Raw genomic sequence first — 12,992 nt, 5'->3', positions numbered from 1 at the left:
ACATGGCCTAGCTGTGTTGATACTGCTATACGCTTGAAAGCAACGGGAAACTACGGTCTAACTAACTCAACCTGCAGCTCTCTCTCTCTCTATGAATGCTGTATTGATGATGGCTTCCTCCCAGCTAAAATACTCCGGAGATAAAATAGTCCCCCATTCGGATCTCCGGGTGGGGACTACACGAGGGGGGGCAATCGTCAGGATGATGGATACTGACATTATGCGAGTCGGATCGTGGAATGTTAGAAGTTTGAATCGTTGTGTTAGGTTAGACAATCTGAAAAGTGAGATGGGTAGACTAAAGTTAGATGTAGTTGGTATAAGTGAAGTCCGTTGGCAGGAAGAGCATGATTTTTGGTCAGGCGTCTACAGAATTATCAACACAAAATCAAACAGGGGAAATGCAGGAGTTGGTTTAATAATGGGTAAGAAAATAGTGAAACAGGTGTGACACTACGACCAGCATAGTGAAAGGATTATTGTTGTAAAGATAGACACCAAGCCAATTCCCACCACAATAGTGCAGGTTTATATGCCTACTAGTTCAGCGGATGATGATGAAATCGAAAGAATATACAAAGAGATAGAAGATTTAGTACAATATGTAAACTTTGACGAGAATCTAATTGTTTTGGGAGACTGGAATGCAGTGGTTGGCCAAGGAAGAGAAGGTAACCTAGTAGGAGAATTCGGATCGGGGCAAAGAAATGAAGGAGGAAGACATCTGGTTGAATTATGCACCAATCATAACTTAGTCCTTGCTAAAACTTGGTTCAAACACCACAAACGACGGCTGTATACATGGACGAGACTTGGAGACACTGGAAGGTATCAAATAGTCTTAATTATGATTAAGCAGAGATCCAGAAACCAGGTGTTGGATTGCAAGACTTGCCCAGGAGCAGATGTGGACTCTGACCACAACCTGTTGGTCATGAAACGCCATCTGAAGTTGAAGAAATTAAAGAAAGTAAGGAATCCAAGTAGATGGGATCTAGACAAATTAAAAGAAAAGAGTGAGAGGGACTGTTTCAAGGAACATGTAACACAGGAACTAAATGAAAAGACTGAAGAAAACACACTAGAGGAACAATGGACAGTCATGAAGAATGGTATCAGTAAGGCTGCTGAATAAAATTTAGGAAGAAAGGATCAACTACGAAACAACGGATAGCTCAAAAGATACTAGACCTGATTGAAGAGGGATGAACGTACTAGAATGCAAAAAATTAGGAGGCAGAAAATTTAAGCGAATAAAGAATGAAGTTAAGTGCAGGACAACTAAGGAAGGATGGCTGAAAGAGGCAAAGATGTTGAAGGTTGTATGGTCATAAAAAAGGTGGATGCTGCATAAAGGAAAATCAAAGAAACCTTTGGAGAAAGGACAACTAGGTGTATGCATATTAAAAGTTCAGATACAAAACCACTTCTAGGGAAAGGAGGACAAGTGAGAAAAATGGCAGGATCATATCCAACAGTTGTATCATGATAAAGAAGTATATGATAGGGTTCTGGAACAAGAAGAAGCTTTTGATGCTGATGACATGTGGACCCAATGTTGAGATCAGAATTCGACAGAGTTTTGAGAGACCTAATTAGGAACAAGGCACCAGGAATTGACGACATATCCTCAGAATTACTGAATGCCTTAGGAGAAACCAGCATGGAGAGGTTATTCCGTTTAGTTATTTATTTTACTACCCTAGTAACAATATTCATCTACTTACTTTAAGAATTCATTTCCCAATATATTATTTCCTACATAACCTGACTTTGTTCGACCACACTCCATTACATTTTTATGGACTTATTTATTCTCGTCTTGTATTCCTTCTCCAAGACTCTGTCCATACCATGTATGGTACAGAAGTGCCATCCGATTTTCAGCAGAATGTTGTTATACCTGTTCCCAAGAAAACAGGTGCTGACAGGTGTGAAAACTACCGCACCATTGGTTTAGTATCTCACGCCTGCAAAATTTTAACATGTATTGCTTACAGAAGCCCCATCGATGGTATCTTTACCTTGTCGTGGTGGTGGGGCTTGTGTGGTAAAAAGATCCTGAGAGCTATGCCGGCGGTAGCTTAGCTACTGATAGGGCCTCCCTTGCCTGATAGGTCGAAGGTGATGATCCAGACTAAAAGGAGATACCCTGGTCCTCCAGGTTGGGGGTTGGGCATAAGGTTGACAACTCTATCCCGTTAAAAATAACTGTTGAGAAGCCGCAAAGAGTAAGACGGATAAAACTGATAAACGACCTAGGCGAGGAAATGGTTATGGATTGGTATTAGCGACTTGGAATGTGAGAAGCCTACTCCAGCCAGGGAAAAGTAGAAAACTAGAAGAACTAAGAAAGTGTAATGTCGAAATCGCTGCTCTACAAGAAATTAGATTGCGAGAAATTGAGATGTTCGATTTACATGATTATACTTTAATCAACAGTGGGAATAGCGATAACATCTGTGGAACAGGCTTTATGATATCTAAACAACTGAAGCATACCTTAATGTCTTACAAGGCAGTAAATGAAAAAATCTTTATCATGAGAATCAGGGGCCGCTTCTTCAATTATACACTTATAAGCGTACACGCACCTACGGAAGAAAAGGAGGATGAACTAAAGGATAAGTTTTATGAATAACTAGAGAAACAGTACGATGAGGCACCTAAACATGATACTAAAATAGTAATTGGGGACTTCAATGCAAAAGTGGGACAAGAGGAAGAATTTAGACACACAATATGAGCACAGAGTTTACATTTGGAAAGTAACAACAATGGGTTACGGCTTACTGACTTCGCTACAGCAAAGGATATGGTAATCAGTAGCACTACATTTGAGCATAAGAGAATTCATAAAGAAACTTGGGAGGCACCAGATGGGAACACCAAGAATCAAATCGATCACATACTGATTGATAAAAGACGTGCGTCAGATGTACAAGATGTGCGTACTTATAGAGGTGCGGATATAGATTCAGACCACTAAATGGTGAAAGCTAAATTGAAACAAAAGCTTGCGGTAAGAGTCAGAGGTAAAGCAGAAAGGAGGAAAGGATTTAACCAATAACAACTTAATGATGATGCAAGGAGGAAGGAGTATGAAAGACAGGTTGAAGAAGGTTTGAAAAACCATAAAAATGCACTAACATGAATCATGGCGGGTGATTAAAGAAGCTATCACAAATGCAGCCCAGGAGGTACTAGGAGAAAGAAAGAAACAGCCAAGGAAGGATTGGTATGATGAGGAAGTAAAGCTAGCCTTGGAGAAAAGAAATAAAGCAAGGATGATATATATGCAACGGGCAACAAGAGCTACTCACCAAACATATGTGGAATGCAGAAGGGAAGCCAAGAATCTTTGCAGAAAAAAGAAAAGAAAAATGGAAAAAGATCTGATAAAAGAGATGCAACAAGATTATGAGCATAAGAGAAGTAGAAAGTTTTATAAAATCTATGGAAGGGCAATGAAAATAAGTGTAATTGCAGGGAGAATTAGACCAAATTTAATTAGAATTCTATTGGGTTGAGATGGATTAGGACTTGTTTCTTATTGTTTAGTTATTTATTATCAAAATGTTAAATCTTATAACGCGGGTTTATTGACAGCTTTGTCTAATCGGATTGGAGATGTCGCATTGCTCATAGCTATTGCGTGAATAATGGCATATGGGAGTTGAAATTATGTGTATTATTTGGATTTTGGTAAGGATTCTTTTATTATAATATTAATTAGTACTATAGTGGTGTTGGCTGCTATAACTAAAAGAGCTCAAATTCCATTTTCTTCTTGATTACCAGCGGCTATGGCAGCTCCAACTCCTGTCTCAGCTTTGGTACATTCATCAACATTGGTTACGGCAGGGGTTTATTTGTTGATCCGGTTTAATAGAGCATTTGTGGATAGCCAAGAGTAAGCTGTATACAAAATGAGGATGGGCAACTACTTGGAAATACCCAGGAAATGTTAGATAGACGGGCGGAATATTTTGAGGAGGTTTTGAATCCAGTTAAAATACAAAATGATGAATATGAATTAGAATTGCCAAATAGTGAACCTAATGAAGATGAATCTGAGGAATGCAATAGTGAACCACCCACTTTGGAAGAAGTAAAAGGTGTCCTCTTATCGATGAAGAATAATAAGTCACCAGGAGAAGATGGAATAACAGCTGAGTTGTTAAAATATGGTGGAACGGTATTGATACAAGCATTGTATAAGTTGATACTGGAAGTCTGGCGAACAGAGAAATTACCAGAAGAATGGGAAACAGCTTTGGTGTACCCAATTCTTAAGAAGGGAAATAAATTGAAATGTGAAAATTACAGAGGGATATGTCTGCTTTGCATAGGCTCCAAGATCTTTACCATAATAATAGCTAAGCGACTAACACACAAAACAGAGCAGGATCTTGGAGAATATCAGTGTGGATTTCGTGCAAACCGTTCAACAATAAATCATATCTTTACAATGAGGATCATCTTGGAGAGGTGCTATGAATACAACATACCACTGTATCAACTGTACGTTGATTTTAAATAAGCGTACGATTCAGTGCAAAGAGGAAAGCTACTCATCGAAATGAAAGCCCTTGGTTATCCTGGGAAGCTGATTAGGTTGGAAAAAACAGCTTTGAGTGGAAGTAAATCTAAGGTATGCATACAAGGGAAAATATCGCGAACCTTCGATGTAAAAGTGGGTTTAAGGCAAGGAGATCCAATATCTGCTGTCCTCTTCAATATTGCTTTAGAAACAGCTGTGCTTACCATCACTGCAAATCGTGAAATGAACATATATCATAGACTAATTCAAATATTGGCATATGCAGATGATGTGGACATAATTTCTCGTACAAAGAATGCACTTCTCGAAACCTATGAAGAATTGGAGAGGGGAGCACAGCAAATTGGACTGGTAGTGAATAACAACAAAACTAAGTTCCTAGTGAGTTCCAGATCTAGTCAACCTCCAAATCCACTTAGGTGTGGAGAAAAGTGTTTTGAAGGGGTACAGGAATTTAGATATCTAGGCTCTCTGATTACATAAAATGAAACAAAAAAGGAAATAAACTCTAGACTGGCTGCAGGAAATCGATGCTATGCTGCCTTAATTCCAACATTAAGAAATATACAAATATCCAGGAAAGTTGACCATTTATAAGACTGTTATTAGACCAGTGGTTACATATGGAGCTGAGACCTGGGTATTAAATAAAACAGAAGAATATAGGTTAATTACATTGGAAAGAAAGGTATTGAGGAAGATTTTTGGGCCAGTTAAAGCTGAACTGGGATGGAGTATTAGATCTAATCAGGAGCTTAGAGACCTGTATCAAGAGCAGGATATAGTATCTTTGATGAAGACTGCTAGAGTGCGTTGGCTAGGACATGTCCATCGAATGGAGACTACAAGAGTACCTAAGAAAGTGCTGGAGGGGCAACCAGGTGGAAGACGATGTAGAGGTAGACCAAGAAAGCGATGGATAGAAGAGGTGGAGGCTGATCTTCGTACCGTGGGAGTCCGGAGATGGAGGACCAAGGCAATCGACAGAGAGCTTTGGAAGAAGTATGTTGCGGAGACCAAGGTTCTGCAAGGACCGTAGCGTCAAGGAGTAAGTAAGTAAGTAAGTAAGTATTGCTTACAGAAGAACGGAAAGACAAGTTGAAACTGAGTTGGGAGAAGATCAATTTCACTTTAGAAGAAATGTTGGAACACGTGAAGCAATCCTGACTTTACGTCTGATCTTAGAGGACCGAATTAAGAAAGACAAGCCTCCATACATCGCTTTCGTAGATCCAGAAATGGCATTCGATAATGTTGATTGGACCAAGCTTTTTGAGATTCTGAAGGTGATCGGAATCAGATACCGAGAAAGGAGAATTATCTACAATCTATACAAATCAGCCTGCAGTGATAATAATAGAGGGCTTTGAAAAAGAGGCAATCCAGAAAGTAGTGGGGCAAGGCTGCTGTTTGTTCCCTCTCCTTTTCAGTGTTTACACAGAACAGGCGATAATGGAAATCAAAGAGGAATTTGGAAATGGAATCTAAGTCCAAAGAGAGGAAATCAAAATCCTGAGATTTGCCGATGATATTGTTATTTTATCTGACTCTGAAATAATATTGAGAAATTGCTCAGTGGTATGAACAGAGTCCTGGAGAAGTAATACAAGATGAAAATAAATAAGTCCAAAACAAAAGTAATTGAGTGCCGTCGAACAAAGTAGGGTGATGCAGGAAATATGAGATTAGGAAATTAAGTCTTAAAGGAAGTAGATGAATATTGTCACTTGGGTAGTAAAATAACATAACGATGGTAGAAGTAAGGAAGACATAAAATGCAGACTAGCACAAGCAAGGAAGGCCTTTCACCTCGAACATTGATATAGGAATTAGAAAGAATTTTTTGTAGACTTTCGTCTGGACGGTGGCATTGTATGGAAGTGAAACATGGACGATAACTAGCTTATAAAGAAGAAGAACAGAAGCTTTCGAAATGTGACGTTACAGAAGAATGCTGAAGGTGAGACGGGTGGATAGAATCACGAATGAAGAGATACTGAATCGAATTGGTGAGAGGAGATAGATTTGGATAAATTGGACCAGAAGAAGAGATAGAATGATAGGGCACATCTTAAGACACTGAAGACTTGTACAGTTGGTTTTTGAGGGAAGTGTAGGTGGTAAGAACGGTAGGGGTAGACCAAGATGCGAATATGAAAAGCGGATTAGAGCAGATGTCGGATGTAGTAGTTATGTAGAAATTAAGAGTTTAGCACAGGATGAGTGGCATGGAGAGCTGTATCAAACCAGTCTATGGACTGATGACTCAAACAACAACAATGCGATTTTATTTTTTAACTCCGTTCTTATCAAATATATTGTGCAAAATTCATTCAACCCTTACCTTGCATTGCCTTGTTTTAAGGATGCGAGTGGTATCGTGGGGTGAGAGATACCCGGCACACGTCCAGACTTATCACAATAATGCTCACTTGAAACTAATTCCCGGAATTATTATTTTTATGCTCTCGAGGTCGCTCTACCGTTGCCGGCTTAAGGAAAAGAATGAATAGAAAGTTTATTTTCAGATATGCGGTACTGCTCGAGCAGGGAGGGTATATTTCTTGTAAATACTAACTTGTAGAACTTGTTTTTAATAATCATACTCTTTGGGGTATTTCTAGTGCTGTAGCGGAGCAGTATAGTATAGGATACCACATCGTGTTTGTTCTTACCCATCTTCCTCCCATTTCCTTTCCTAGATTAATTTCGTAATATTACATAGTTGTGTTGCTTCCTCAGTTTTTCATTGTGCAACTGAACTCTTAATAAGTATAAATCGTGGTGCAGTTTAGTGCGTATAATTCCTCAAAGCAACATGAAACTTCGTACTACGTACAAGAGTTGTGTCTGAAAAACTGACGTTCAGTTCCAACTTTTAAACAATTTCATAGAGTAGCAAATACATCTCAGGTTATTGCTCGGTGGTATCCTAGAGGTAAACAGTTGCTCGACCGTATTCAACTCCCCTTGTAAAAGAGAGCTGCTCTCGTTTAGCCTTCCATTATAAATTAACGAGGGCAAGCGATTCACTGAATTGGAATTTGAGTTGTAAGCAGCTCTGTCCTCCACGATGGTAATTCGACATCAGCAATGCTAAGCTGAGTGCTCAAGGAACGGTAGCAAGGTTAGAGTGCAGTTCACACCGAGGAATCAGCAAAACACTGCTCTCTAGAATCTGATTATTCTACCCACCTCGCACACGTACATACATCATCATTATAGACCGTTATGCCTTTCAGCGTTGAGTCTGCAAGCCTCTGTGAATTTACTAAACGTTGCCACATTCCCTATTTGCAACTAGTCCTCTGCCCTTATTTAGCTCTATACCTCTTATCTTTAAATCGTTACAAACTGAGTCTAACAATCATCGCCTTGGTATCCTTCCACTTCCCCTACCCTCCATAACAGAGTCCATTATTCTCCTAGGTGACCTATCATCTTCCATTTGCCTCACATGACTCCACCACCGAGGCCGGTTTATGCGTACAGCTTCATCCATCGTAACTTAGCCTTTATTTCCTCATTCCGAGTACCCTAATATCATGTCATTGCCAACACAAAACTCCAGTAGCTGTTTTCCTCGTTCATTCCTTTCGCCTAGGCCATAACGACCATTCACAGATCTGATGTCAGTGTCTCAAGCAGTATCCCCAATCTTAGCATTGAAGTCACCTTGGATTATTACTATTTCCCTATTTGCAAATAGATTGATGGCATGTTCTAATAGTTCATAGAGCTCTCCTATTTCAGCATCTCATGCTACAGCTGTGGGAGCATAGACCTGGATGACATTAATCCTGCAAGGGAAATCATTCAGTTTGATGGTAATGATTCTATCACCGGTGGGTTCATAGTCTAGGACAGCATTGTTCAGCTTTCAGGAACTACAATTGCAACAACATTTCAACTCATATTATCGCTCCCCGAAAAGTATAAAGTATTCCTTCCATGAGTTACAAAATGTCCATGTCCTTTCCTATGACTCACACTAAGGCCAAGGGATTGATTTTAATGATCTACCCTTAATCCCTCATTTCAATTCATCAATCAATCACTACTCAATCAATCACTACTGATCTGCATTTAGGGCAGTCGCCCAGGTGGCAGATTCCCTATCTGTTGTTTTCCTAGTCTGTTCTTAAATGATCGCAAAGAAATTGGAAAATTATTGAACATTTCCCTTGGTAAGCTATTCCAATCCCTAACTCCCCTTCCTATAAACGAATATTTGCCCCAATTTGTCCTCTTGAATTCCAACTTTATCTTCATATTGTGATCTTTCCTACATTTAAAGAAACCACTCAAACTTATTCGTCTACTGATGTCCTCCCACGCCATCTCTACTGACAGCTCGGAACATACCACTTAATCGAGCAGCTCGTCTCCTTTCTCCCAAGTCTTCCCAGCCCAAACTTTGCAACATTTTTATAACGCTACTCTTTTGTCGGAAATCACTCAGAAAAAATCGAGCTGCTTTTCTTAGAATTTCTTCCAGATCTTGAATCAAGTATTCCTGGTAAGGGTCCCATACACTGGAACCAAACCCTAGTTGGGGTCTTACCAGAGACTTATATGCCCTCTCCTTTACATCCTTACTACAACCCCTAACTACGCTCATAACCACGTGCAGAGACCAGAACACTTTATGTACAATCATATTTATGTGATTACCCCCCCTCGGTACCCAGGCATATGCTTTCCCTAGATCTACGAAATATAAATATAACTGTCTATTCCTCTCATAGCCTTTTTCATTTACCTGGCTCATACTGAAAATCTGATTCTGACAGCCCCTCTGTCCTCTGAAACCACACAACTTTTCATTCAAACTCTTCTCAACCACTGATCGCGCCCTCCCTTCCAAGATGCGAGTGAATACTTTACCTGGTATACCAATCAATGACATACCTCGATAGTTTTGCAATCCTTCCTGTTCCCTTGCTTAAAGATACTGTAGGTGAAATCACTGTTTTGTCCAATCATAGGTTACCTTACCAACATTCCATGCTAATGTTGTTACTCTATGAATGGATGTATCCCCTTGTTCCAACTATACTTCACAATTTCAGGTCTAGTTTCATCTATCCCTGGTGCTTTCTTTACAATGGAGTTTATTTACCATGTTTACACTTCCTTAAGCATAATTTTACCAACATCATTTACTTCATTCAAGGTTATAAATTTCATTATTGGTTCCGTATTAAATTAATATTACATATAATTTACAAAGTTTATTCCACCTACTCAATACTGTACAACAATTGCAATGTCTATAAATACATAACAATATGTTATCAAGGGACTAGTTTCAACCCTATGTTGATCGTCATCAGCCTAACTAAGATACGCTTATGGAGTTGCTGAAGTCCTAATACAAAATGAGAGTTCATTCTTTTAAATTTTATTTCCACAATGTTATTTTTATTAGAACTTCGGCAAATCCATAAGCGTATCTTAGTTACACTGATGATGACCCACATGCGGTCGTAACTAGTCCCTTGATAACATATTGTAATGTATTTATAGACATTGCAATTATTGTGCAGTACTGAGTAGGTGGAATGAACTTTGTAAGTTATATGAAATAATTTACCTCCTCCCCATAATCTCGGTTGTTCGCGACACCACCAAGAATATTTCCATTTACGTTTGGAAGATTTTCAAAATATTCCCTCCACCTCTCCAGTGATTCCCTGGGATCTATTATGAGTTCACCTGAATTACCGAAAACACTGTACATTTCCGTTTTTCCTCCCTTCCTAAGATTCATTATTACTGTCCCGAAAGGTTTCATTGCTGATTGACCTAGCCTTTCCAGGTTATTACCAAAATCTTCCCACCACATCTTTTGGATTCAACAACTATTTGTTTCGCTCTGTTTCATTCAGCTACGTACAATTCCCTGTCTACATCAGCCCTTGTTTGGAGCCATTTCTGATAAGTTTCATTTTTACGTTTACAAGTTGCTCCCACTTCGTCATTCCACCAAGATGTTCATATTTTCCCCATCTTTACACGCAGTTGTTTCTAGGCATTCCCTTGTTGTTTCTAATACAGCATCCCTTGATGTCACCCAGTCACCCAGATCAGGTAATGGTCTGTATCATCGAAAAATACCTGGAATAACCCGTACATTTCTAACAGATCTCCTGAATACAAAGTCGGTTGCGATATAGTCTATCATGGATAGGGTACCCCTACCCTCCCATGTGTAGCGGTGAATAGCCTTATGTTTGAATAAAATATTCGTAGCTGCTAAACCCATGCTAGCACAGAAGTCCAGCAAATGCTTCCCATTGGTATAAGCTTTCAAATATTCCCCATATTTACCAACCATCCTTTCATATCCTTCAGTTCTATTTCCAACTCTCGCATTGAAATCGCCCATTAGCACTATCCTATCCTTGCTGTTGACACTGGTTACGATGTCACTCATTGCTTCATAAAACTTGTCAACTTCATCCTCATCTGCACCCTCACGTAGTGAATACACTGAGAAAATTCTCATCCTAATTCCTCCAACTGCCGAATCTACCCACATCATTCGCTCATTTACGTGCCTAACAGAAACTATTTTGCGTGGAATATTATTCCTGACGATCAGCCCCACCCCACACATTGCCCTTCCCTTTTAACAAGCGTCAAGTACACTTTTTCAGGTCCTATTTCTTCCTCTTTATCTTCCCTTACCCGAATGGAATTTACTACCAGTACTTAGAAATGCATCCTATTTGCTGACTCAGCCAGTTCTACTTTCTTTCTTCCGTAAGCACCATTAATATTGACACCTCCCCATCGAATTCCATTTCGTTCGCCAAATTGTTTCCAAGGAGTCCCTGGCCTGCCGGATGGGAGTGGGACTCACTTACTCCCATATGTCCGAGCAAGCATAAAATTGACCTCAACAGAAAACTGGATTTTATGGTATAGTATTAAGCATAATGAGAAATTCAAGTCATTCTGACAGAAAACATGGATGAATCGCCTTGTAAAAGAGAGCTGTTCTCGCTTAGCCTTTCATTATAAATTAATGAGGGCAAGCGATTCACTGAATTGGAATTGTGAGACGTTTGAGGAAATCACAAAGTGCAAAATAGCGTGATTTTATGATTCCTCGTTCTTCTCACCATTGTAACCATGGCCCTGTTACACGTAAGAACGTATTTTCGCTTATTGTATTACTTTCCTCTTTATCGTCTTACATCTGAGCTATAAGGTGGGGGTGGTGGTAACGACCATTGTGTGGAAAGGAAATAGTGCTAGGCAACCCCCTAGTCTTAACACTAATCACAGGGAAAGTATGGAAGAGTTTGGATCGTTCGAGGAATGACAGTAACGGCAACAGAAATGGGTGGGGCACAATGGGTGTGAATTTGGGATCAAATCTAGACCTCTCAAACCATCGAAAAGCTAGTTGAAGCAGTGTCAGACTCAGCTAGGGAGCTCGTGATCACTCACCCCTGGGATCCTGCCTTCAGTCACCGACTTGCAACGGGCAGGAGATGCAGTGGATGAATTATGCCACCCGTAATCACCGGAGGTAACCTCCACATGAAATCGCATCTTGACTACGAGGAGTGGTGGCTGCAGGACACATGCTGAGTCCGGTTTCGCTTTCACTTACTTACGCCGATCTTGTTCCTTTCACATATTGCACTAGATATTTCCTAGGTGACCTTCTGGTCTTTTATAGCCTCGGCGATATTAGATTTATGAGACGTAGGAGATATTCCTTTTCCACGCTTTTGACGATACTTTCATTTCATACCTAATATCGTCTTTATTCGAATGGGACGAACTTCTTCTCTCCTGTGAAAAGCGATAGGTTATAACGATCATCACGTTGAATTTTTCCTCAAATTTCCACCACTAAAACCACCACCCCCACCACAACCGTCCTATTGGGTATCCTTGGTCAATTATTGATCTGCTCTGACCCCAAAGATCATCTTCAGCTGATGCCCTCATTCACTAAGGTCAGTTGGTATAAAACAAGCTAGCTGGTAATTTTACGTGACAGGTTATATGTTTGTTAAAGTCACAGAACCTCCACTCTTGCGTGGAATCCGTATCATAGTGACGTTACTTTTCATATGATGCATCCCACATTCATCAGCCAGTATTCACTCCACAACTCCCTTGGTGAGAAGACAGTGACCACGCCACTCGGCAATCACACACATCCCCTCACACCTCAGATGAGACAGCCGAGAGATTTAATTGATAACTTCTTACGGAGGTATCCATGACTTAGAATGCGGCATTGCAATATAAATTTATGGCTCAAGGATAGCATTCCGTACACAGCTGTAGGTCCCGTAATTAATATTTATGAAAACTTAAAGCTTTACTTGTGACCTTACAGACATTCGACACTTGAAGGACTGGTTTCTACAGCAATCAGATAGTCCTTGATATTGCTTAT

The 12,992-nt window shown here is 39.9% G+C and overlaps 1 pseudogene; it reads left to right on the top strand.

Moving 5' to 3' along the window:
* Positions 1-289: 289 nt before the first annotated feature.
* LOC137497034 (craniofacial development protein 2-like) lies at positions 290-1,135 on the top strand (annotated as a pseudogene).
* Positions 1,136-12,992: the final 11,857 nt, after the last annotated feature.

The sequence above is a fragment of the Anabrus simplex genome, chromosome 1 (genome assembly GCF_040414725.1).
Source record: "Anabrus simplex isolate iqAnaSimp1 chromosome 1, ASM4041472v1, whole genome shotgun sequence".
NCBI classification, from domain to species: domain Eukaryota; kingdom Metazoa; phylum Arthropoda; class Insecta; order Orthoptera; family Tettigoniidae; genus Anabrus; species Anabrus simplex.
Note: the sequence above shows the minus strand (reverse complement) of the source record. Positions and strands in the feature narration are given on the sequence as shown.